This window comes from Hylaeus volcanicus, chromosome 2, assembly GCF_026283585.1.
Source record: "Hylaeus volcanicus isolate JK05 chromosome 2, UHH_iyHylVolc1.0_haploid, whole genome shotgun sequence".
Lineage (NCBI taxonomy): Eukaryota > Metazoa > Arthropoda > Insecta > Hymenoptera > Colletidae > Hylaeus > Hylaeus volcanicus.
In genome coordinates, this window is record NC_071977.1 from 6,696,425 (window position 1) to 6,723,033 (window position 26,609).

General features: G+C 45.6%; 1 protein-coding gene across 3 annotated transcripts in view; it reads left to right on the top strand.

Annotated features, from left to right (window-relative positions):
• LOC128872126 (homeobox protein abdominal-B-like) overlaps nt 1-26,609 on the top strand; it is a 74,287-nt gene that overhangs the window by 6,511 nt on the left and 41,167 nt on the right. For 2 of the 3 annotated variants that reach the window (XR_008456107.1, XM_054114506.1), the window contains exon 1: nt 25,669-26,511. The gene's annotated coding sequence lies outside the window, so the exon portion shown is untranslated. Of the gene's footprint in view, nt 1-12,783; nt 12,850-25,668; nt 26,512-26,609 lie in introns of those variants that run through there. The other variant, XM_054114504.1, reaches the window with a different exon arrangement.

Genomic DNA, 26,609 nt, shown 5'->3' on the forward strand with positions numbered 1-26,609 from the left:
GCCACACGTCCCTCGCGTACAGGTTGAACAACGTTTCTTTCCAGCGGGTGTTTCGCCAAAGTCGAATATCCGCGTCAATTTTACTATCAAAGGTAAAAAGAAAAACGATTTTTGTTACTCAAAGTCTCTCGTAAGCACAGACGATCGTTAACGTTTTGGCGAATTAGGTCTGACCATAAGCACGCAGAACTACTGACCGCGTGATCGCGATGCATAATAATTACTATTACGGCGCACTGGTTTGCCAGGTTCCATGAAACTAGATTATTGTTCTGCTCGTAAACACCTGCCCCTCGAACGGAATCGTCCACGAGAGCTCTTCACACATTTATTTTTGTTACGCTATCCAACAGGGTAAATAAAAAGTGATCCAAGTTTCAGTGTAGGCATATTCAATGAAACTCTAAAATCCTTCGTTTTGGGTTTACCTTTTGTTGTTTCATTACCTCCAGGTTGCGTAATTCGGGGAACGATTTACAGCCCTGGCAGTCTACCTCGATCGCGAAATTCGCAATAATAATTAATAGATGGAGATGGTGAAAAAGTTATCGTTTGACCTTCTTCGGCGATGCACAACGGCGCTGTCTCAGAATTTTATTGTCGCGTGACGTCAGCCCGTTACTTCTGCTTATCACGAGAACCGTATTTTTTTTCTTCTTTGCCCGTCGCGGTTTCGTTATCAACGGCCACGACCGCCGATGGATTCGGCGGGAATGCATTGAAATCTTTACTACCGCCAGCGGAGCAATAAACAATACCTCGTTTCGTGACTGAAATAATCTTCGATCGTTACGTATGAGTCAGCCTGATACGCTGTTCGATGATTGTTAGTATTTACCTGATTGCTAGAGGATAGTCTTCTCTCTTCTAGTTTCGTGGCGTGGGCACTTAAAACTGTTATGTCTCTCGACATTTGACCCCCTAAATTGTCGTAGGAAACTGACACTTTGATGGTAACACCCTAATTAAGGTTTGGAGCGAATGTTTAAAATGTTAGATGAGAGCACACGTGTTGCTGTGAACTTCAGGTTCGATAAAAGTATAGGGTAGTAGTATATTTTTGGGATAGAGTTTGGAAAATGTACCATTGTAGTACCATTTAAGGTACTATACAAGTTAAAAACGTATCTGTTGAATGAGGATGAGCAATTGGCTGGCGTGTCTGATCAGTGATGGTACAATCTCCATCCCGCGCGCGAACGCGTTACTATCTAAGGAGATTGTTCCGTACCCGATCAGACACGCCAGGTAGCTTCGCAACTGTGCATGCTTCGGTTCTCACTCGGTGCTAATTCGTATACTAATTAACCATAACAATTACAACCTGATCTTTACGATACATATCATTGCATATTAAACGTTTAATTAAACACGACGAAATGTCCATCGATCAGCTCTTTAGTCTAATAACGACTCCAATTGTGAACCGAGTAAGTCCAAACTGTTTAATTTCGATTCCATGCTACGGGTACACGATTAGGGTTAAGTAGTCGAGCATGAAACTGAGAACAAGTCCGCAGCAATACGTTTAGCCGCGCACTTTTCCGACGTTAAGCGGTCGGAAGGATTTGCGCACGCGAGCAGTTTCGTATTGGTGATATATTTGTAGCTTCAATCTCCTATAGGGTCATTTGCGAGGATTTAAAGTCAATAATCTTGTTACAACTCACTACCGTTCACTTTTAAGAGAACAGTATACATAACTCCGTGGGTAAGAGACACGATAAACCTTAAGTGTCGGTTTGCACGGTAATTCCTTCGTCCGTAACCATTATGAACGGTCGTTATCGCATTACCTATTGACCTTATGAACAGGTGAACGATGATTCTTGTTTCTCGTTCACGAAACCCGAGTGTCGCGTAAATGGAACAACCGCGCGACAGTTGAAACGTTTTCTCGCTCCGATATTCGAATTCCTTCGCTGAATTTGCATTCGAAATCAATACTACTTGCATTTAATAATGGTAGTACCTAGTAATAAATCTATGAAATATTTATCCAGCATTCCTTTTGGCCTGAATGATGATGTCCAGTCTTAATGTTGCGTAGAAGAAATATCTTGAATTTTCAGAGCATTTTATTTGAATAGATTAATAATGGACTTATTCGCATGCGATCTTCCCGCATAGAGGTAGACGGTCGAGTGACTGTCGGTACCGTTGTGAATGAATTAAGTATTGACAGAGTAAATGCAGTCGGCGATAGTTAAAATTTACGACTGTTTTCCTTTTCGTTTAGGATGCACGAATCGCTCGGTTTGCGTAAGGATCTTTCGGCCTTGACTTTTACGACGGACGACAAACAGGTATATTACTTGCTTAGTTCACACCAGGAGTCCATTTTACGAATCCTAAAGCCGTGTTTTCAGGCCCACCATTTTGCCTTTAACGAGACAATTAAGCTTTATACTCGACGTATCCTCCTGAAAGAAAACACAGATGCTAACAAGGTGCTAATCGAGAATCTAGGATCAAGTATTCTTTACGAATAGTAAATATAACACGTGAGATTAAATGTATCGGTGTTTTCGGTGTACGGTGGATGTCTGGTTATTTTCGTTTCGAAATAAAAAAGAAGATTTGCTTTTTAATAAACTCGTAACTGGTGATTTCATTTGAGGGAAAGATTTAGTACAAATTTACATGGTATATTTGGTCTAGATATCGAAGTCGTATTATCGAGTTCAATGGACTGAGACGACAGGGAGATTGAAAGGATGTGCGGTACGCGGAGTGGTGCCGGCCATGTTGAAATCCATGATGGCCGCCCTTATTTTTCGTATGGCTTCCCCTCGATTCATGGGAGTCCTACCAATGGCTTTCACGATGGCTTCGTTACCCGTCCCTTCCCAGGACCTATTATTTCTTCGCTGGCGAATCCCTTTCCTTTCCCCTGGTTCCCTTCTCCCCACCCCTATTTCCTCCACCCACGACTCGGTTGCTGCAGCCATCATGGATCGCATGCGCGCGCATAAGACGTCCGTTGCTCGTGGCGGGAGGCCATGCTTGAAAATATCGATAGGAGCAGTGAATTTATTTATCGTATCTGGCCATCAATTGCAGTAGATTCCATTACCAAAATTTCGATGATAAGCAGCTTTGTACCAACTCCAAAATATGTTTATAATATCCACGAATTAAGGTTAGTTCTGGTGATTACATTAGCAAGTAATATTATGTATGAAAATTTTGTGCAAATTTATTGGCGTATCTAGGTATAAGTATAAACTGGATTGGAGTGTACGATATTTTTAGGCGATACTGTATTTTATTATTTCTTTCAAATGCCGAATCAATCGACATGGTAGGTTTCTGAAATATCGACGGGGATATTTATCTTGAACTTATCTACACTCGATATTATTGACTTCATTTATCGTGGTCAAATGACTATACCACAGAAAACCAATTGGAATAATAAACAATATGTTATTTAAAACATTCGTCTACAGGAAGTGTAAAACTTAGAAGAGATTATATCAAGGGTTGGTAATACTTTCGTGCCACGAATAATTCCTGTATATGTAAACACTTATAGTATACAAATATTGAAAGATACTCCGTACATTAATACATATTTTCAGAAACAATTACATAGACAGAATTTATCCACAGCTGAAACGGTGTTTCGCAAGTTTGGCGGTAGTACGATGATGGTAAAGTAGGACGAGATATCCGTTTACCAATATCGACTGAAGTACGGTTGGAAATACCGACTACAGAGCTCGAGGTAGTTGCGTTGTGCGCCGCTAGATGCTAACAGAAAGTGGAACTTATTTCATGTACTTCCGGTACATTATTTTAAATTTTAATTGCATAGTTTTTCCTGAATATTGGGAAAAGTATTATCAATATTATTTTCTATTAAATGTTAAGCTTCGTTGTTGTTCATATTATTGTTCCTAAGAGAAAAAAGGTCGTTTTGCTCATCCCACTTGAGTTCATCCACCCTCGGAGGTCACGACCGCTCATGGCTCGTGAGCTCACGCTTTCCATCAGGGTTTCGACAAAAGAAATAGCTGGTTGACTTTTTACCAGGAAACGTGCTCATCGTCGGCTCGTAGACCCTTCATCTTCTCATGTCCTCCCCATATTGCTGCGTAGCGTTAAATCCTATCCAAGTTTGTGTCGTAGCAACGACTAGACGAAATTAAAGTATAAGTACATGAAATTTCAGAGTGTGAGAGACACTGTTTTCCATTCCACTCTATTTCATGGGCGTCTACTATTTCAGGCTACGTGTCGTCTGGCTATTGTACAGCCAAGTACGTGCATACTATGAGAGCAAAGGACGAGCTACCCATCGATTTCTAGTTACTTCCATGGCGCATGTGCTAGCTGGAGCTACTCTCCTCCATTTGCCATTCTGCTCTTCTCTTCCTATATCTATATCTTCGCCCACTAGGCTCTCCACCAACGATCTTGCGTGCAATCAGCCGCTCTGGAATTATTCTGGTCTCGATGGCAACCCTGATCACCGATTAGATCCTCTAAAAGATTACACTGTGTAACGCTATTGTTACCACTATGAGAGGGTGACAGACTCGGGTCTATTGAAATTTGTGGTAGCTAAAGGTAGAAGGTAATTTTGGAAAGGTCTTCTGTATTGTGGGGTTTATTACTCGGTGGCCTTGAGCAGTCAAACAACGCGACATCGATGTCAGAGGCACAAAGCCAACGAACAATGAGCTTCGCAAGATCTCAGGAACAAAATTTCAAACCACGAGTCGTGTTCCTCCTTCCCCTCCTTTCCTTGCGAATATTTGTATATGAAGTTCCAACGCCGAGACTGTACATTTTACAGGAACACTCGTTTAAACCAGGGATCCAGTCCGTCCCCACGACTGAATAACAGTAATCCCGTTTCCCTACCGTTCCATTATCTGGTCATCTTTATTCACCCTCGTAGCTCGCGGATCGGTAGAGGAGGAGGAGGAGGTGGGGGAGCTGGTACCAGGTGGAAAGAGGACGCGCAGAGGGCACAGAGAGGACATAGGGAGGAATGGGTTGAGGCGAGTTTTATGAACGCGCACAAATCTCCTCATCAGGCTCCCGTGGGATCCCGGATCCAGCCTCCGTGGGGGCTGGAAATTGCAGGGCGGGTTTCTCCGTTGACGGTGGGAGGGAAGGAGGGTTGGTCTGCACACAAATGAGGCAGCTTGATTCCAATTATTCAGTAAATTAAGTACGAAGGGGGTTGGCCTTTACTGGCGTTTCCAAGCGTTACTGTACAGAAGGGTGGATTTGATGGTGTGGTGTGCAGAGAAAGCTACCGAAAGGGTTGAAACCGCACGCTGCCATTGTATCGTGTCGCAGGGGTTCGCGGAGACCCCCTTTATCTACAGTTAATTCCCGTTTTCGAGGGTGGACGGAGGATCTGCGGGATTTTCAGGAGGGTCGAGCGTTGGCGCGACCACCCCGTTCCTCACACAGGGGGTTGGTACGTGTAAGCGCGGGTACGATGCTTAAAGTTAAATGGTAGTCGCCCAGGGAGCTGTGAGGTTGATCTACTCTCCTTTTAGTGCAGGATTCGACAAATATCTTTTGCGTGGGACATGCAAAACATTGCTACCTGAACATTTGGGAACGCTCGCCACTCGTTAAAGCAAACCGTTTTTCTTTCCATTTCCAACGAGAATGTTAAAGGTTGCCCCCGTCGTTTTCAGCAAAATCGTTCTCGTTTAAACCTTATCGGGCTCCAACCTTTTAACGATTCCTTCTGTTCACCGTCTCCGTTTCGACCAGCGACGTGGCCGTCACGCGACCGACGGCGTTCGACACGCTTCGTCCGCGGAAGAAAGTTCCACGAAATTGTTCGCTAGTTGGTATTCTTGCTCGAGAAACACTGTTTCGGTCGGCTAAGCAAATTACCGCTGCTCATTTCTCGCGGTCCAATTAATAGCCTAATTCCCCGGTTCTTAAATCTCCGACGTCGTTGAACTCCTCGGAACCATTAACTAGCCAAGTGGATTTTACACGAGAACCAGGAGCACTCGGTGACGTCTCTCTTTGATTATACAGAAGTTCCTCGGATCACCGGTTAACAGCTTTAATTCGTATTTTCTTTGGGGACCGCGCATCAGCTTTTACGACCGCGTATTTCTCATCCCCTATCTTACGGTTAGAGGTGAGCTGAGTTTTCCCTCTTCCACCCCCCCCCCTCTGTTTCCCTTTTCGCTCGTTTTACCCTTTTTCTCCATTCTTTCCACGCCCTCCTCCTCGCACTCTGTCCTCGTTCGACCAACCTTTCTTTCCCTCGACTCTGTTTCCAGTTTCGTCGGCATCTTTCGCTCCACCTTCCCGTCTTCGACGCCCTTTCTCGATTCCATCGAACTCTCATCCTCCTCGCCCATCCTCCTCGACGATTCCACGGTCAGGTGCCACGGCGACAACGCGGGCGAGGTTTGCTCGAGCTGGAAGGGGTTGGAAGACGCAAACCTGACGCGAATATCGCTGAGCCGTCGAAAAGTTCATCGAGGCAGTTGCCACGTAGGTCGGAACTCACGGTTGGACGTGTCGTGGATCGTTCCTGCTTGCTTTCGAGACTGATGCCGTGTTGCATATTGCTGACGGATGTTTGTAGACTAGACTGCAACGTCGTTAATTTAACGACGCATTAAATACTGCTAAACACTCAACAGATATGCATAAAACTCTCGAGTGCATCGTCGGAATACTGGTTAACCTACTACGACCGGTCGAATAACCGTTTCCAAATTTTTGATTGTTTCATGTATTATTCAATTTAGTTCCGAGTAAAATATTTTTGTAATTAATCGAAGAAAGTGTCTCTGAAATAGCTACAAATGAACGTCGGTTGGTTTAGTGTTACAGTTTTGCGATAGTTTGAACCATGGATTTGTTAGTCTTGCTTTTGTTACTCTGTCCGATTGCTACCGAACTTCCTAACTGCCTCGACACCCTCCTTTCACGCAACATAGCTTGACACCCCTTGTCTAAAGAGAACAAACCATGCGAGAGCTAAGAATCTTTAACTTTCCCCCTGGTGGTGCACACCCCAGCTTCCTTCGGTCGGGAAACCACCGAAGCTCCTGCTCGTTCAAAGGCCACAGGAAGCAAGGCGTGGTCAATAGTTGTAAAATACGATCTAGAAGCGGAGACAGTATTCCGGAGGCCACGTCCGGAGGGTGTCCGCCATCCTAAGTTTTCACGTAATTGTATTCACGTGGAGTCCATCGCGGCTCGACGGGGGACGCGATCATCGGTGTCGGGGGAGTCTTAGGACGCGTTATAGGCGGGAACCTACCAGAGAAGGAAGGAAGTTTATAATCCATAACGTTTCCGGCTCGAGGCCGAGAGATAAATGAGCAGAGGAGGACAGAGCCTGGGGATGCACCCTTCGTCCTCAGAGCTGGGAGCTCCGACAGGGAAAAGGTTCAAGGCGAGGTTGGAGATTCTGTGAAACCTAATCTTTGGACACTTGGTAGCTCGGCTGTCAATTTGAATCCACACTATGTGATGTCATTAACCCATTCACTGCTAGCTACGAGATGTCTCGTAGTTCAAATTTATTGCAATTACTCAAGGAATAAGTTTACAGCCCTTTGAGTCACGAATTATTACAAAAGAAGATTGTAAATTTTCTTTTAAAAACAACAAATTTTATATCACTCTTCATTATCAGAATAATAACCTAGATTACATCTGTATTAAATTTTAGCAAAAGCTTTAAATTTGCCTAACAGTGAATGGGTTAATGAAATAAAACACTGATGGTTACGTCCATAAGATTTCGATGCCTAAAAAATTGATTGAATTCGATTGCTCAAGTATTACCTAGGAAGAGCCCCAAAAGACTGAAACAATGATTACGAACCAAAGCAAGAGTTACAGGCTCCAGTCGTACTAAATAGACCACGATTGCGAGCCGAGTGCGTTCGGTCGAACGGCCGTTTCTAAAAATGGTCACCGAAGCCAGCGTAAAACACGTTCACCGGGGTTTCGTTCTTTTCGTTGGTAGTCGGGCGATAAACACTCAGATTATCTGCATTTCTGCCTTCTTGTGCCTCCACGGAGATGTCTTGCATTCCAGCGGGCAGAGAAGCTTGTATACCAACACAACACTGGGATCGTGACAGGTACTCGGACTTGGCACCATCGTATATTCGAAAGAATATCTCCGAGGTTGTACGCTTATATCGGCTGCGGCTGGGTGTTATACGCCCACAAATCGACCTACGTGTACGTACGTGAGAGAGAAGTTTCTTACGTTAAAATACCGCGCAGCCAGATAAGAAGAGATTTTGGTAGACTCCGGTCATTGGAAACCTGATTCATTGGTCGTCGTTCACCTTTCTTTTTTTTTCTGCTTTCGATGACTCGGTTCGGGGGGACACATTTCCCTTTTGGTATCGGTGTTATGGTCGTTCTACAGCGGTACTTACCCAGGGGGCGTCAGAGATGAGCGAGACTGTAGAATAGTGTGGACAATTCAACCCTTTGGAACCTGATGTTGTGTATACACGAACGAAACGAAGGATTGTGGACTTAAACATTCTTTTCTATATTAACCCTTTGCGTTCCTATGTAGAGTGAGGCTTGAGAAAAATGTACTGAGATCAGAAAATTTGGAGTGTAAAGGGTTAATACACTTGTCATCAAAGTTTAACAGCTGTGACAATGTATTTTTTGGTGTCATTTATGGAGGGGGGCAGAAGGTTTGGAAAGCATTGGTCTAAATCTGAACCTAAACGATGTAGGAGTTTGTCAACACAAGCTCTCCTTTTACTACTCAAACATTTGCGAGTCTATTCTATCACGCTAACCAAATGTTTGCGATCGTAGATAGTATAGTAATTCCCTCGACAAACTAAACGGCTCGAGTTAAGACGATCGTTACGGTAATTCGTTCGGTAAACTGAAAAATTCGTAAAAGCCCCGAGCAGCAGGAGGTTGCGTTGGAAGAATGCGCTTCGAGTTTATAGGAGGTGTTCTACAAATAAATAGTTAAGCTTCGGGAGCTTGCTCTACTTATACCGAGGGTGGAAGAAAGTTTTGTTAGCGTATACCTCCGGAAACACTTCCTCTTCGTGTTATGAACCGTCAAAGTGCTAAATAAAACTTAACGGTCTCCTAATTTTGTGAAATATGATCCTGAACAGAATATTCGCTCATCGTGCGTTACTTTTGCGGAAAATGGTGGCAATAAAAACATCTAGAAGTGGATTCTAGACAAATAAGATTCATGAATTGATTTTCTTGTTTTTAATCCACGATAAGTACTCGTTCAAATGAATTAACGATTTATTTGGTCTTAAAGATACAACACTTTTATTGAGCGTTTAAGTAAGGAACGTTCTGTTCGCACTGTCGAAGGAATCATTAATCAGGTAGATGTCTACCCGGATAATTATCTTGTGCGAGCAGATCGAGGTTGCCAAAGTTGTCAGAGGTTTTCTTAATAAACGCGAGTTCAACGTTGCAACGTTCCGGAGCATTCTAGGCCTCGTTACGTAAAGTCATAAATAAACGAACCAGTCGACAGCAAACAGTGTTTTTATACGACAGCTTTCAAGAATCTGTCGCGTCACTTGAACGCGTGTGCCTAGATCGTTCGACGTGAAGGTGGTATTTCATGCAAATGCCGTTGGCGTTAATCAACCTTTTCCTCTCTCTTTCTCTCTTCTGCGATCAGATTATACTTTGTCAATGCTTTGCATTTTAGATTTTCTAATTTCAGTACAATTCTGTTGAGTCTAATTCAACATAAGACAACAAAGGGTTAACAATCGATATGTAGTTTAGAAATCATTTCGATGAAAATTTTTAAAGAATGGCGGTGGAACCTCCATAGTTCTAGAAAGAGGGACCATCTAGATGGAAAACACGGACGGAAACGAGGTTGAAGAACGTCGTACACCAGCTCACGACCACACACGTGGCAACATTCTCGTCAGGGGTTTTCATACTTTTATCGTCGACGGGCTCACGGATTTTTCGAATATTCCATCAACGTACGGAAGTCGTATATTACGAGCCGAGAATGTATGCGCTGCGAAGGCACCGAGCGTGCCTCGCATGCTACCGATTACTTTTTTCCTCGCCCTTTCGTCCTGCGCCGGGTAAACGAGCTACTCCAGAGAGGTCCTTGGTTTCGTCCTGCCCTCCTTGATCCATCCCCTTCCCTTTACAGCCCCCCTCTCGAACCGGATTCTTCCTCTCCTTTCCATGTTTTCGTCTACCTGAATTTTAATGTCGAATCACCAAGCTGCTGACTTTTGTCTCCCCCTCTCTTCGTGTTCAACCTTTTTTCAAGGGAATTCGCCTCGCGAAGTAAGATGGCTGACCCCCGACTCGGTCGTTGATTCCCTGAAACTCGAATATTCGTTCCAGAGTTAATTAAACGTCGAAATCGATTCGCTGAAATTAGCCGATCTCGCCTTGGGAGGATATACCTCCTCAGCGTCCATTTTCGAGCTTGGCTCCATTGTTCCGATGGATCTCTTTCTCGTGCGCTCTTCGTCGGAGTCAATTGATTGGCAAATTGAAACGTCCAATTGACTCGATCCCCCCTTACTAATAAGACGATTAATTAGAATGACGAGCAGACGAATTTCTTCTCTCGTGGAGGTCACGAAGCACGCTCGGTCTGGCGGCCACCTTTTACGACCATCTTGCGAGTCGCTGCTTCAAATCGATGCTTTTTTCCGCAACCAGTTTGCAAATTTATTTATTTATAGACGGAGAAACCTTTTACGACGCTCCTAAGCAAAAGAAGTACTCGAGCTTTATTTCGAAACTCGAATTATTTATACAGATCTACAACACAAGAACGCTATGATTATTTTTGCATGAACAGAATATACGGTTCACTGTATCAAAACGAAGGAAAATATAGTAAAGAAGCAATATAATATAAAGAGCACTGTGTTTATCATAGGAAATAAGCAACGAGATTAAAGGAGCCTGCGGTGCTCCCTCGAGTAATTCGAAGGGAAGCTTTCCGACTGTGACTGATCTCGATGGAAAGGGGTTCTGAGAGTAAACTGAAAGATGGGATCGATATCGAAGAAAGAGAGGCTAGGCGCCGCCTACTGTCTCGACGGTATAACTTTCGATTTATGAAGTCACGCGGAAAGATGATTGCTCCTTCGGCGACGTCCCTGAGACCAGAATTAAATGGCGTTGTTAGGCCGTTTTGGGTACGGCGACGCATACGAGCAGCCTTTATTGCATGCTTTCTTATCATCGAGGAGGGTCACTGACATCGGCGAATTCGACAAGGCACGTTTATAGCGTCTGGATCACGGTCGCGAGTGTCTTCGTGGACAAGAATTCCTGAAGAAATAAATTATTCTTAAAGTAATACTTATATATTAGGTGGACTGGAAGTAAAGGTCACTGTTTAGTCCTTTAATGGAAAGATTGAGTAATTTTTACTCCTTTTCAAAATACCCAATTTTTTACCTTTCTTTTTTCATTAGTACATTAGTACATCAAGGAATAAGGTACCAACATGGTTAAGAATAACAATAAATTTTACATATAAGTCTTTAATAAAGTATAAAAAAGTAACAAAAGGTAGTGCAAGGAGTAAAATTTACTCAATCTTTCCATTCTAGAGTTAATCACTATTCGAAATTTGTATCCACGTTAAAATATCGTTGTTATCTGGCGACCTAACCCATGTGTTTACGCGTCGAAGCGAACCGTCGGCGGTCAAAGGCGCTTTAGTTCCGTCGGGAAAGCGTTCCAAGAACGCGGATCCGCTCGAAGGTCGAGGAGACAATCGAGCCAGGCTCGAATATCCGTGGAATTTTTTTCATCCCCGCAGAAGGTCCCCTTCCGTCAATACTCCAATTTTTTTCCATCGTCAAGCATTAGCCGGGACTAATAGAGATCCAAGGCCGTGTCGTAACGATCGCCTTGATTTTTTTTTTCTTTGCGCGTTTCGTCCTGATGTCGAGCCCTCGGCAGCTGTCTGCCCAGTTATCGTCCTGGCACCGAGCGGAGCTGACGCGAATTTTAAATTTACCCTAGCGATCGTGTCGCGAGTGAGGAATCCATGGCTTGGATCCAGGCGCTATCCGACGGAGCACCGCGACGCCATTTTGCTCTCGTACTCGTGGTCTCTTCGGAATGGCGATGCGGTTCAAGGTAGAAGCTTGATTTTGCATCGATGTTTATTTATGCTCGAGTAGAAAGAAACGATATGTTTGTCAGCCGATTAAGACATTTTACTTGATCCATCTGATCTATGATTTTCTCGACTTTGTACGTCACAAAAAAAAAATCTGAAGTTTGAACTTCTTCTATTGGTCGACATTTATATTCAAGGCTTAAAAAACCTGTATGTAAACTTTGTTAAATTCATGTATTACGGTTGGACGATATTCCTCGAGGGCTAGTTTAGGTACGAGTTTTTGTTAAATTGCGTTACAGGCAATTTTATTACAAGTATCGTGGCAGCTTAAATGAATTATTCACGAAACGTTTTATGGTGTTTCTACTTTAGACTAGACTTGAAAATGTCGAAATTCACTAATACATTTGGTATTTTATCTAATCTCAATCCAGAAGGCCGTTAGTTGTCAAATTTTTAACGAATCCTTCGACTGTATGCCTGTAGATTGATTTTAGATAAAAGATTTAGGATGCCTTGTCGAGAAACGGTAATCCTTGACGTATAAAACGAGCATCAAAGAATACTGCGGCATAAACACTCGCGCTGTCATCGTGTCGGTACATTAGAAGCACAAAGTAATCGTACTTATTCGAGAATGATGGTTAGAGGATCTAACCGTTCGTCATTTTTCGTTGCAGGATTCCCCATGTGGCGAAGAAGAGTCATCGCTGTTCATTCACCGTTCCACCTACGGCCCATCAAAGGTGAGTGCTTACAATAAAGGATAATTTACAACTGGTGCGCGCAAACCGTGAGGGGGAGGACGATACTTAATTGCAGAGGAACCTAGCCGATTGAGAATAGCTGTAACGAAGCAGTCCTTGCGAAACGAACGTCTAACGAGTGAAAAAGATACATCGCGCCACGCCAAACGAGGTCGCCATTCGTTAAATTGGTACTTACTAATTGCGAGACGATCATTAATCGATTTCTGACGCGCACTACAGGTTTCTTCTTCCATAAGGAAATTGGTTCCAATTAATTAAGCTGGGAATATAGCTTCTTTTGATTATCGAAAGGCAATCAAGTCTTTAACACTTTGGCGCTGTCATGGGAAACATTGTTGCTTGATCCTTAAATAAAAGCGATCAACTTGATATATAGGCTAGCATAAATTTAAAACTACAACTCCAACAATGAATACTAAATGGAATTGTAGGTAAAGCAATAAATATCTCCAGTACCGCTTATTAATTCAAATGGAGCGTACAATGTTATGTTTATGCGCGACTTAAAGATCGGTTCATTCTTAACATTATAATAGAAACGTATTCTTAATGAGGTCTAGCCTACATATCATATTCCTGCCATAAACTGGATCGTATAAAACGAGCCAATTAAGTTTGATGCGACGTATGCATCGGAAATTAATTATTCTTGGAGTGCCGGTGTGCAACAGTGCCGTTGTTGAAATTCTTGGCATGGTCGCGGTTGGGTTGTCGTCGCGTGTCGGCCATCGTTAAGGGATTATGGACGTTTTTGCGCTCAGGATTCTGTAAAAGCCTGCAACCATTCCCGTCGGAGCGACTACGCAACCGAGTATTCCGCCGCATGCCGCTCATTAAACGCGAATTTGTCGACGTCGTTCGTCGTAAATCTGTTTCGACGTAAACGCATTGCTCGACCCGAGCCGAGCATTACGTCTCTGAGCATGATTAATACGCGTATCGTAAAATTCTAGCAGCTTGCCAGCTCGACGACAGTCCTCGCGACTGTCTCTACTCTTTTCCTTGCCCTCCGACGGTTCAGAATCCTGGAAATTAACACTGAACCTACCGCATCCGGTCTAACGGCCGTTTCCAAATTTTTGTACGCAGTTCTTATATGCCATATATGAATTGTATGCAATTTTATCATGCATTATTCAATTCAGTTCCACGTGAAATATTTTTGCATTTACTTGAGAAAAGGGTCTTTGAGACTAGTCACTTGTCCCATCACGATCGACAATCCTTGGAAACTTTGAATTTGATTCAAACGTCCAAGAGAAATTAGATTTTGAATTATGGAATGTAGTAGTTCTTTATCTTCGTATTAGAATATCGATGGACAGAGCAGTGGATTTGCTTTGTTTTACGATTATTCTTATTTCCCTTTCGAGACGGTGTTTAACTATTTACGTCGAAGACTGCACAGTCCCCCTCGAAGGGCGGCGGGAGTGGAACAAACAGGTCCGCGAAATCGAGCACATGTGCCTAACCGTAAATTTGCAGGGACACACCTTCGAGGGTTTAGGGTCCCAAATAAGGGCTGCTGGAATACGGTATTAGTCAGTGCGTTATGTTCTACGGACGCGTCAGGTTGTTTCACGCGTGCCGGGATTTCGCGAGCTTTTTCCGCGTACTGTTCCTTTGCGAAGTTTGAATTTTTCTTAATAATTCGTTGAAATGGTTTTCCTTCGTGTGTGCGAGTTACTCGGTGACTGGAACGAAGATGGAATAGATTGTAACAAAGGTAACAGATACAAAACTACACTCTTATTTCGTTAAAAATATCTGAAATCGACTTTGATCGATCTTGTATCGCCGAGCAATGACGATACCAAGGAGAACCGACCAGGGAAATAAACATCTCTGCACCGAGTCGCGAGCAACAAAAATAACGCGATTCGCCTGCAAGTAAATATTTGTTTACCCCTAAATCATCTCGACGCGCAAGAAAATCGTAATATCACCGAGGTAGTTCGAAAGTACCCTGATAAGCTGACGTGGTATATTTATAGCCAGTCGTATTTTCCTCCCTCCTCGATACCGAGCTTCATTAAATTAATCCCGAAGCCCTCGAGCGATATGACGCATCGGTATTAGCCGCGTTACAAAAGATTAATATATATCTGTTGCATAAACAACGATAACCAACGAGGTCGCGACGATCGAACATCCTCCCCTGTATGCCTCGGATGATCAGCGTTAATAGCGATCGCTGTTATTGATCATCAACTCCTCGTCGTTCATCAGGTTCCGCGAGGCGTGCAATTATTGTTATTACAAAATAAATTGGGGCCACGGTCAGCACGCTTCGAATAATAAATGGTAGGTTCTTATTAGAAGGTGATTCGTTACAAAATCAACGTTACCAATGAGCAGTTCCACGAGGCAATCGAGATTTCTGTGATCGAGCCTTTAGTGTCTGATATTCTTACGGTTTTAGTATCATTGAAGATTCGCAGAGAGAACAGGGGATGGACTCTGTCGATGAACAAGTGACTCGGGGGTTCGGTAAACCAGAGGTCGAGCAATGGCGATCGCAGAACTACTGATTTGTTGCATGCATCGCGTCGTAAAACCCGCTTGGAAAAAATCCTCCAGCCACTGGCTTCCGATATTTACGAGCGAACGTGTGCACGATTGTATAGAATCCCTGTTTCGCGTACCAAGCAAATTGCATTTTTTCCCCCTTCTGCTTGCACGACAGAAGAAACTCTGTGCACGCGTCTGGCGTTCGAAGAACCGCCGTGATTCTCTGTTGCGAGCCACGGTTTTCCATCGCTTTTTCGGAACGAAAAATTTCATTGACTATGCTTCGTAGTTTCTACTCAGTCTCTCTACATAGTCTGCGCTCTTCATGGTTTCTTCGTAAGCCTAGAATCAGTGATCCCATTTCTCCTGCTCGCGCTTGTGCTCTCAGAAAGAAAAGAAAGTGTCGAGTATATCTAGCCCACGTTATTTATGGCCACGTGCACGCACGAATGACGTTCCTTTTATAAGGCGATAAAAGCGAAGCTCGAGGTGCGTCGAGAATGGGTACACAGGGTCGTCGAAAGTGGCCTGAATCACGCGAATCGACGACAACGTACGCGTCCTAAAGCGTCGCCATGTCTCGACGCGTCTTTTCAACGCTTTCGCGCGATGCAAACGCGCTGAAAGTGCATTCGACGCGAGCATGAGTGCGTTTCTCTTCGCTTGGCCCTATCCCGAGACACTCGATCCTGCTCGGGCCCGCGAACGGTTATCATATAGCCATTAACTTTATTATACCGAGTCATTAACTTAAATATTACGACTCACGTGTCGCGGAGCTTCGGCTTTCCTGATTTATCGCCGCAAGGAGACCTAGCTAAGTGAGGCGAGGCGAAACCTGAGTCGTGCCATAGGCGTTCACCTGTTCTGGACCAGTTCTTGCGGATGCAAGGGAGTCTTCGGGAACCTCTCAGCAGCCGAGCATGCACAGTTCGCGTCATCCCCAGATGGTTGAACCGTTTTCTTCCAATCTTTCGTTGTTTCGGGCTGTTGACTTCTATTCTGGTGGCAAGAAAAGTCCCAGGGTGGCCAATGCCCTCGATATCCTTTGTTCTATTATAATCGACGTCGATAATGCTACCCTGTCCACTCTCAGCAATCCTCTGCTTAGCTATAAATTGCATCCTCCCCATTGGATTCAATCGTCGCTGTCCTACTCGACCACAAGAGGTCCTCTACCACCCCATCTCGATCAAATCTCTGTATCTTCAATGAGAATAGCTCTTCATTTCGCATGCAACGACATTCCACGTCTCTACAGCAAGGGATAGAGCCTCCAATAATTCAAATCTCGAATTGACCGTTCAAAGTCTCTCCGGAGTCTCTCGCAGACGGTTTCTCAGCGCGAGGAAGCCGACGCGCACAGTTCCGTGGTTGAGTTTCGCAAAAACCGTACGGGGCGATATATCAAACAGGGAACGGACGAAGGCACGTTGGAAGGGCGACGAGAAAGCGTTGCCGTGGAATCGGGCCGAAGGTCGGGGAGCCTCGGTAGAAAGGGTTCGGACCTGGCACAGCGAGATTTTATATGAGTTTCGGGATTTGAAATGAGGATTTACGGGCGGGCAGCGAGGCGAGGAGGAAACATTGTTTCAAATAAGACGTCTCAGCCTCTCCGTTGGCGTCTATCCCCCTCGGAGGTAAAGCTGCGTGCCTGCTCGCGGTGTCTGGGGCTCCGGAACGAAGGTGGATCGCGATGGGGAGTCGCGAGGAAGAAAACGCTCGCTAACAAAGTATAATGAAACGTTACCAAGGACTCTGGGAAGAAAGGAGCGCGGAGGGAGACGTCGTTGGGCCAGGAGCGAGAAGGGAGAGGCCAAGGATGACGATAACGATCATAAGCGGTCGTGGATGCTGAAATAAATAAAACCACGACGTGTTTTAAACGCCTCAGATTTCTGGTGAACGGTAGAATACGTTCTTACGCGATGGATAACTATTTACGATAATCAGAAGTTTGACGTTGGATGTCTAGAGCGGGCCAGAATTGAAAAAGAAGAATCGAAACTGAAAACGGAGAAGACCAGGTAGAGTGCAGGCAAAAAGGGTTACGATGAGAAGTTCTCGCCGCGAGAGGATCCTCCTTTGATCCACGGTTCAGCAGACCCATAAGCATATAGATGGAGATTAAGATCGAAATAAGAACGAGAAGGAAACTTATTCGAGAGAAGTGCAGACGGAAAGGTCGAGGCAGACGGCGTCTTCGTTCACCAGAAGCGAGGGAGATATACCCGCTGGGAGGTAAAACACAGGAGGGGTTCAAGAAAGAGGGAGAGGGAACGAAGCGGGGGAGAAGAGAGAGGCCTAGGGGTAGAACTCGCGAGTGAGAAGGAGAAGGAACGAAGGGAATGGAAGCTGAAGAGCAGGCTTCTCGGTAGGAGGGTTCTACTTCGATCCACGGCTGTGTGAGCTTATAAGTATGTAAATGGAGGATTCTGCAGCGTGTGAGTGCCTCGGAACTTCAGAGGCTCGGACGAAGGAGAACCCGGCGGAGAGAGGTAGATACAGGGAAAAAGAGATCGGCAGATTGCACGCGCATGCGCCCCAACATCTTTATGAACTCGTTATTATAGCAACCAGCAGATAATCAAAGAGCGGTTTCTATGCACGGTCGCTGATCGCTGTTAGCGGTCTCTTCTTGTTTCTTCGGCTTCCTCCTCGGTTCCCTCTCATTCGAAGGCCCTGCGCTCGCGACCGTGACCGCAACTTCTGGCAAATTCGAAGCGACAACCTCAGCCATGGGATTTTGGCTTGGTACTGTTCGGACCAGGCTGAACTATCGAGGACGAGGAACAATCAAGCGGAGACCCAATTACGGCGAGTGCGATAGGGAGAACCAAATACAATGGGACGATGCTGGTATGCGTACCCTTACAATTTATAGCTAAACAGAAGATGACTAACGCTGGGCACGGTTGTGTTATCTACATCAATTATGGCGGAACAAAGGACGATAGGGCAGGCGATATACATCCAGTCCTATAAGTATTCGTACCTTCTATGTTCATTCAAGAAATTTGTCTACATTAAATGGTATTATTGTAATATGCTTAATATTTCCAAATAAAAGATTCTAATGAAAAATTGATATGGAGACATCAAACCTATCATTTAATTTGGACAAATTTCTTCAATAAACATAGAGGGTACGAATACTTGTGGGACTGACTGTATTCAACTGTACGAGTCGTCGTAGTCAAAGATAGGGTTCCGCTAATTTTTATCCCTTCAATGGACGATAGAGTGTCTCTTGCAAAGCCTCGATACAATACTTCACGCTACTCGTACATTCTAGACAATTCGCGAACTCGACGTACATTTAGACAGCGCCAAGATGGCGGCGGAACGTTAAGGGAGGCCTTAACGAGGAAAGTTTTCATTACGCGAGGCATTTAAAATTAAGACGGTCTACCTTGCTCTAGCGTAGCTTCTAACCCCAGGGCATCTCGCTGAATTCCCCCGTTCGCAACCGTTCTCTCCACCAGCCCTCTCCGCGTCTCCACCCCACGTCTTCCTCGGTCGTAGCTCGATGATCCTGTGTCGGCGTTCGAGGAAACCCGACGGCGGCCATGTTCCCTGCTTAAGGGGCAGGGTGGAGGATGCTGGCGGAATTCCATTTCAAGCCGAAAAGGTCCCACGCGAGGGGAACGTGCGCGGCCCGAGTTCCATGTAACCTCGAGTATTCGGAATACCGTGGGGTGTCGTTGCTACCTTCGCGCCGACGCCTCAGCCATGCATTTTTCACGGATACGTCGCTCGCCTTGTCTCCTGACAGACAGGACTACATAGCACCAGACAGATACGATCTTGTCAGGAGGCACGCTTTTAGCTAGAAACTACGAGCTACTTCTAAAAGGTCTCGTCCCGGGAGTATTTTGTACTGATTGTAATGATAAGAAGTGCCATATAAACGCACGTAGGTATGCCTGGTGTCGAACCACATCCTTTCGAACTTACGCATTGTCGTGCTCTGTGTATGTTCCTTTGCTAGACAGGTTGCTCTTGCATTCAATGTTATTGTAAAGTTCATCGATTTAAGGTTCAAACAATTTTAAGCAAAGATTGCACCCTCGACACCCAAAGGGTTTAATATATTCGGGTATCTTAGTAACGTCTTCCTAATGAGAAGTTAGTAAATTCGGATTCTCCTAGGTCGAGAACCTCGGAAATTGGAATTTTACTGTGTCAAAAAAGAGTTCAACCGAAGCAACATTTCTTCGGAGCGATAGAATTTCCACTCGAACAAACGCGTTTTAAAGTCAGCTCGGGTATAGCACAAGGTTTTCCCCTCGAAATGCTTGCGAGCCACGTATAGATGGGTTGTAGCGCGTGGGTAGCAGCCACGAGAGGAACGGCGGGTGGCCTGTCAGGGGTGGCACGTCGTTATTGATCCGTCGGAAGAGCCCTAGGGGTGGAGCAGCGTCGATCCTAGGGTAGTTTCAACCCCGCCGAGGGACACGGCCAGCCGATTGGTCGAGGCGAGGGAAAGATGGCCGTCGATGCACGTACCGGAAACGTGATCGCCTCGCTACACGCTCGTTCGACCGCTTTCCTTTGGCTTTTCTTCGTCCTTCCTCCTCGTTGGCGCAAGAAGCGGTGCCCTTAGGGCGAGTAGTGGAACTGGTCGAGCTAGCAAACCTTTCCCCCATCCTACCACTTTCGGGTTTTTGCGAAATTTATTACGGCAATATATTCGCATCCATTAGATAGCTCGGTTCTTTCGCCTGCATCCTGTTCTCTCTTCTTGCCTTTCCTTCTTTCTCTCCCCCTTTTTTCCACCCTTCTTTCGTCCCGGTTCGTGTGTAATCAATTACTCTCCCACGGAATCGGAACGTTCGTTTTTCGTGGAGCGCATGAAACCGTTTTCTATGCTTCGAGTTAATTTTCTTCTTTACTGCCAAGAGGAACAGGATGATCAAAGCGTAGAAGTCGCGATGGTCTTCGCGTCGATCGGTAGAAAAACATACCACGGTTGGGTCTTGAACGACACCGTTTGCATTCGCTCGATTCGTTGACTCGCGAACGAGGTTCTCGTGATGGCCGACGAGCGGAACGCAGGGCAATCCGATCCGACGAATCGTCCGCGTAATTTCTGACCGTTAAACGTGTCCGCGACTCGCGGCAGACACGGCGCAATCGGAACTAATGGTAAAGACATTAGCGACGAATTGTCAGAGATATACACGGACGATATAACGTTGAGAGTCCATAAACTGGTCGTAGAGACTCCTCGTTGCGAGTACCTTATGTGTGTGGAGCTATACGCAAGACGGTGTCCGTGCATGTCGAATATTCGTGGACACCTGTGCACGCGTCTCGGACATACGAATTACAGGCTGTGGCGTCGTGAAGGTGTTTAATGATTTCCTGACTGATAATGCGCGCTTGCTGTAGGAATTGTTAGCGAGGTACGGAGTAGGGTGTGCGTTTCAGGTGATTTGTTGTACTTGATGTAGCCTGTCGAGTGTTTGGTGCGTTTCGATTGAAAAGGAATTGCATTGTTGGTGTCATGTTTCCACCATTTTCCACGATTGGAGAACCGTCGCGAACGGGACGAGGAATGTTTAATTCGCTTTAATTATTCGACGGAATCCAGTCTTGTTTGCCGGCGCGGCAGTAAAAGGGTGAAGAGGTTCGAGGATCCTGGAGGTTGTTCAGGCTACAGAAGGAAGGAGAAACTCGGAGGTTGAGACGCTTTGGCCTCTGGGGGCCGCGGTCGATACTGCGTCTCTGCGAGGGACGCAGTGTTGCCAACTGGCTTCCCCTGAAATTTGCACTTTCTTAGCACACTGCGTCAATTTTCCTCTCCTCCTCTCTTCGAACCACAAAAGAATTTTTAAACTTCAACCAGAATTTTTCGTTTGGATATTTTGGTATGATTGATTACAAAAAACTACACCAGTAAGCTCGCGGAACTTCTTGGAAACGATTGAAACATTTCGCATCCAATTCTCAGCGTGTAAAGTATGAAAAGGCCACTTGAACCGTTCGAGACAGCCACCCAAATGCAGTCGTTCAGGGCTACTCGCGGATTACTCGAGCGTTTATGGAAGCTTTGACCTCTATCTCGTCTCGAGACTGCTCGTCTGCTCGAGGACGAGCGCAGAAAAAGCTGGATCGTGACAAATCCAAGGCGAAACACCGTTTGGAAAAGGTAAACAGTCGTAAGGGTTGAGCCTTCCCCGACCTCTTTTTTGCATAACCTCGACCAAAGCAAAAACGCATTTAGGGTTTACGAGGTCAACGTGGCCGTGCGTAGACGTTCCTGGTCTCTGTTACTCGGACCTGTACACGAAAGTATGCAGATTATTGCTTTCCGAAATGTCCCTGTCGTCGAGCAGGAAACGAGGTTGGGGCGCGAGCGAGCCTACGGGGGGTTGTAAACTGTTCCTTCCGTTTTTTCTGCCGCCGTTGTAAACCAGCCATTCTTCCGTAATAGCGGTGGCAGCCTTTGAAGGCACCCCATCGAAGGCTGTAGAATAATTTCAAAACTTGCGAAACTTTGTAATTGCCCTGTGATTATTGCGACGGGAACTGTTTCAGACATTGGTAGGTCAGACAGAAGTTGCTTGGATGATAAGTTAGGCTAGATTACATTTCTGTACCAACACAAACACGTGAAATATACAGACACACCTCATTGCAGTGAAATTCAAAAGGAAAAATCTGCAATGTTTTCCTCGTTGTTTCGAATATTAGGAAAAACAGAAGCTCGCCGGCAGAGCACGTGCTCTAGCACGTTCACTCTCAATTTCAATGTGTTTTTATTGCGTCTCTTAAATTCGCATTTATGAGCTCTTATGTTCCCCCACCGATTCTTCGGCGTCTGTTCCAGCGTGCCGCGAGTGGACCGATTTGTTAACCGCCTCGATGTTGACTTCGAAGACAAATCGGTCAGCGTCATCCTAAACAGGCGATCGTCGCGATCGTGACCGTGAGTGTTTTAATAGATACGCCTTGCCACCTTGTTTCTCAGAGATCTGAGAGTACCTTAACAAACACGACTCCATCGAACGCCACATTCCATCTAAATATTCCCAGACGTCGTAAGGTTAATTGATGGCTCGATGGGAACATCTCCGCAGGTATTCGCTGCAGGTATCACTCTGTTACGCTTTCGTTTCTAAGGTTGTGAATTTATCGTCCTCGAACTTTGTATTCGAACGACCTTTTTGACGAACGCTGATGAACGATAAATCGTGGCTTTACAAACCCGCCGAGCGTGTCATTATTTAAACGCAGTGGCCGTCTATTTAAGTCCAACCGTCCACAGATTACACTACTATAAAATAATAAACATAAAACAGACGACGAATCGTCGCGGGAGCGACCAGCTCTCATCTCGCGGACAATTAAGCGGTCAGCGTCTTTTTTATCGTTTTATACTGTTCGTTCCTCATCCAACGTGAAAAAAACTCGGGCTCTTTCGTTCGAATATATCTTTATTAGCTTTCAAGCGGTTTCGAAATGGCGAGCGATCCGAAACTTGATTCGCGACAAATCGACCATCGCATCCAATTATTTATACGACTGGGGAGTTGTGAAAATTACCTGAATACCTTTGCTCGTCGAGAAATAGTTGACTAACCATTTCGCTAATGTCGTTCGGCTATTGTTCGACGCAGCCGAGTTTAGACAAATCTTACGGGTGAACGATTCTTGCTGGCAGCGTTATTGTTTTGCCCGAGGATCTTATAATGACTCTTTTACCTGCAGCGGTGCGCTTTGCCGCGCAGAAACTGCTCGCTGGAAATGTGCATCGGGTTTACGTCTTGTTCGTTTCGCCGGCATTTTAACCCATTAAGTCTCAATATCTTCATTCGAGGCTTCCTTTCCGAGAACCTCTAGTTGCTGCCGACTTGAGGAGTTGGTGTTCGATCCTTAGGAAAAATTGAAAGACAATATTCACGACTTCGAGTAATACCGTAGGTCCCCGTTTGGTTCTTCCAGAAAAAGAAAGCAAATTCTCTCGATTTCCCTCGAATGGAGTCGGACGTTCCATACAAGGCGTTATTTTATACACGTCGTTCCGTAAATCTTCCGAGCGAAAGAATCACGAGCCGCGATAATTGCGGACGGTCGACGCTTTCATTTTTCAAGCTCAACCTGCAGACATATTTCCTCGTCGTCGTTCGTACCAAGCCGATCGACCGTGTTCGAGATGGACGATAAAAATGTCAAATATATCCATTGCCCTTTGTATGCGGGGGCCGCCTCGTAGCATTAAATACTTTAATTAATACGCTCGGAGGAAACGAGACGCGTTCCGTCGCGAACGAAAATTTTGAAAGATCTTTAATGCTGATTCCAGCGATTGGCTTGTTCCAACCATCCGGAGATCTCAGGTCCAGCCCACGATATCTTAATAGGTTCCCTGCGAGGCTCACTATGGCCGCTCGTTTATTTTCGTCGCCGATTCTAGTCCTCGACGCCTATTCGGACGGTTCTATCGAGTAGCAACGATAGTCTACTCCAAAATTCCATAGTGTTGAATGCAATTATTAGTAGCCTGATAACTGGAACCTTCTGGCACACGGGCTACAAAGATGCTTGTACAAAAATACGTTTGATCGCCAGTGTTCCTTCAGCCCCGTCGTAATCGCTACTGAAAATAAATAATTAAATCGAGGATGAGACGCCTTAACACGGACGAAGACAATATGCATCTCTAATAAACGCAACGACTGTTTACGTCTGCTGGAGGCATTCCGCACGCGGTCGACGATATTTTTACGAGGGGATCCGCGTCGTGCGATGCGGAACGAGCGAGCACCACTCGTAAGTTTCGATTCGCCGCGATCACGACGATGATTACGGACGCCCGTGACGATGAAGATGATGACGACGACGATGATAAAGGTAATGAATGGTCTCGCGGAGCCGGCACCGTCAAGGAGACGCACCGAACAATTTCACGACGAGCAACGCCCAGGCGAAAGGTAAACGTTTCCGAGAGACGAGCCGAGTTCAATCAATGGCGAGTCTTTGTTTCGCATTTAAGGACAGCCTCCAGGGATAGGAAACGAAATAAAAGCAATTGCAGTGACTCAATCAATCCGCGTTCTGGTACGCGATTTCTGCGCCGCTCCGTTTCCTTAGATTCGCTTCCTCGCAATTAACTGGATCCCCTCGCGATCATGGTGGTCGATTCTCCAAGACTGGAGGCCTTTTACTCTAAAGGAATCTACTCTGTTTATTCTCTGAAATTGCCCCTGTCGGAACTTTATAAAGACTTTCAAAGTTACACCACTGAATGTCTTTGATAAACAGCTCAAAGTCTAAAGTGTGGTCCAACCTAAGCTCTGCAGCTTAGGGACCTTCATTCGCTTGAGACAACTGACTTACGAAACACAATATAGGGAGAGGTATAAATCCTCGTAAGGGGTTCCTCCTATAATCTGCTATAAAAATTTTCTTTAATTCTCCCTCGAACATGCAACTTCCTTCTCAAGGAAGCTACCTCTCTAGCCCTTATACTGCAGCTATTCTATGGTTTAACTATAGGAGGTCTTCTTCTGACTTTGTTCGATCAATTTCTCCTTCATTTTCTGTGCTCCTAAATCTGGAGTTAGATAGCGTATAGATTCTTGATGATCGATTAACCCTCAGGGGCTGTAGTATGCGAGTATGCAGGCACGGTATGTAAGAGATTGTAAGAGATACTGTAAACAGTATTAAAACTATGGAGCAACGAAAAGAAGAAGACTGAAAGCGATACATAATACCATGACAAACGTATAATTAAGAAGAGAGCGTCAGTGCAATAACTATGGCCGCATAGTCGAAACACTTAAAACAAATACTGATACTGATGACCTATTAGAAAGACGAAGGTAGCCGTACTGAAAGAGACGGGGATAAAGGGGTTGGAGAAGCTGGTCCCAGAGATGATCTGTCATCGACGCGAGCCGGCGTTTTACAAAGTATAAGGCCCTGGCGCGTTTGCCGCAGGTGCTACACAGAAGGCAGTCCGCAGGTAGATACGGTGGCCGCCTGATTGGCCTGCTTCGACCGGGTTCCATCCTACAGTGTTAGGACGCCGGTGTGCGAGGGCAAAGAGAGGCGGTCGTTGTTACGTGTCGCTAGCAAGTCTGGTCTTGGTGCACGGTTTGCTCTGTTCTCGGCTCGTGTAGCCAGCAAGAGACCAACAGGGACGGATGGAGCGGAAGACAGAGATCGAACGATTCAGCCACAGTTGGAGCATAGTAAATCCCGTTGGCCGGTACCAACCGACGATCTGGCCTCTGCACGCGTAGTGTAGACCCGCCAAGCTTTGGCAGCTAACTCGTTCAGCTCGTTCGGCGTGTATATTTCCGTTCCGTTACGTTCGCCAATGCGCGTATAGAACCTTAGCCTTTCCTCTCCGCATCGCTGCTCGCCTGGCAAGCCAGCCGCAGTCGAAACTTCGCCAACGCGATGCGCTCCTAGAATACGTCTCCGTATGTTTCGTCTCGTGGATCAACGATTCTCCTTTTTTTCCCGGTTCCACGTGTGCGTACTTTACTCTTGGGAGAAGGATCCAACATGGATCCGCTCGCGGGATGCTCGAGCGTCATCGGAGCAACGTTCGTCTGAGGTCACCAGTTTATTGCATCAAGGACTTCAGTGTTGCAGTAATTTTCTAACGCGAAAAATAGTGTATACATTTGAGATCTCGATTGTCCTAGAGTCCGTTCTTCGTTATTCCTCGTCGAAGACTCCAAAAGACATGGATTGCACTCGTGTCGCATTGCAGTGAGTGTACAGAGCAAGGAATGGTACCTAAAGGATCATAGTGCGTAGAGTTTAGGAGTGTCAGGACGAAAACGTTCGTTTCTTGGGATTGACTTCGCGACGGGTACCTCCGTCGTTTAGTGCGCGAGGTTTGCGACGGCCAAGCCCAGGATAGAGACCCAGTATCCGATGTGTTTGGTTGTACGCGTGGAAATCGACTTGAACGTGCATTGGATGTTTCAGCAGCTGGAAAACGGGACGGCATGGATTAGCCGCTCGGGTCGCGGAAACCCTTGGAAGGGAAAAGGGCAGCGGCATCCCCTCCCTGCGCCCTGCTACCGTCGCGACGCACGACGACGCTGCAACGTCGTCCCACCCCACCCGCATCTTCGTCCTAATCTTTTCAGCCGGAAGGTGAGTGAAATTTTAGATACTTTTTTCTTGGTCCACCCTGGTCCTCTAGGTTCGGATGGTTAAGCCCTTGCTCTCTGCGGCATCTCCTTGCAAAGTAT